A 1,073-nucleotide genomic window follows, 5' to 3' on the forward strand; every position below is an offset into this window, starting at 1 on the left:
AGGGAAAATATTGACTTTCTGGCTAATAAAGCCAAATTCCATGGAAGCTACAGCTCCGGACTGAGAAAATCCATCAGTGTTTCATAAATATTTGAAAGTGTCCAATGGATACTCACCGTGCGGTGGCTGCAGCCTGGGTTTGAGGGTGAACAGGGACAGAAAGCCCAGCCCTCACACAGCGCGGAAGCTCCAGAGTCACTTGGCCATCCATTCAGAAGCTGCCCGTATTTGTATTTGCTTTTGAAAGCAAAAGGAGCTCTGAAAGGACACACAGGAAACGAAAAGCAGGGTTACAGAGTAGGAAGGCGGAAAGGCTTCTTACTCTATGCCGTGTTATCTTGTTTGGATTTTGAAACACGTGAATGTAATCCGTTTTCAAAATAATAAAAAAATTTTAAACTGCTTCTGGGGCCACTGTCTCCCTAGTCCTGTCTGGGTGTCGAAGGGAACTGAGGAGGGTATAAAACCAGGCCTGGCCTGGGGGCAACCAGCAGGGGGCAGGGGAGATCCAGTTGTCTGTGCCAACTTCCATCACCGCTTTGGCTTGTGATTGTGTGTGTGCCTCTCTCCCTGCAGGCCTGTGAGCTCTGGAAGGCGCAGAGCTCAGAGGAGCACATTGTTGTTAAACAATCCTGAGTGTTTTAGGGAAAGCCTCTCCATACTGCAGACGCAGAGCAATGACAGGGTCATACAATACATTCATGACAGGTAGGGGCCTACAACTGTTTACCCCCACTGTGCCCCTAGAATTCCTGCCCATGCCCCCAACCCATGCTGCTGGGTTGGTCTTCACAGCCCAGGGTTGCTAGCCTCAGCCTTGATCACAGTAACAAGGCATTTGAGCCAGACAGGCCCTCGGGAGTCACCCAGTCCCGAGGGAGTTATCCAGCACCAAAGGGCGTGTCAGCGGCAAGGCTGGTCCTGGAACCTAGATCAGTTTATGATGTTTAAACCAAACTTCTTTCCTCAATGCATGGCAACCCCTCCTTTATCCAGATGTCCTTGGTGACGAGGACGTCGCTTAGCCAGCAGCCTGTCCTCCCCAGAGCTTCGCCGAGAGACAAGGAGACTAG

This window comes from Symphalangus syndactylus, chromosome 5 (assembly GCF_028878055.3).
Source record: "Symphalangus syndactylus isolate Jambi chromosome 5, NHGRI_mSymSyn1-v2.1_pri, whole genome shotgun sequence".
NCBI classification, from domain to species: domain Eukaryota; kingdom Metazoa; phylum Chordata; class Mammalia; order Primates; family Hylobatidae; genus Symphalangus; species Symphalangus syndactylus.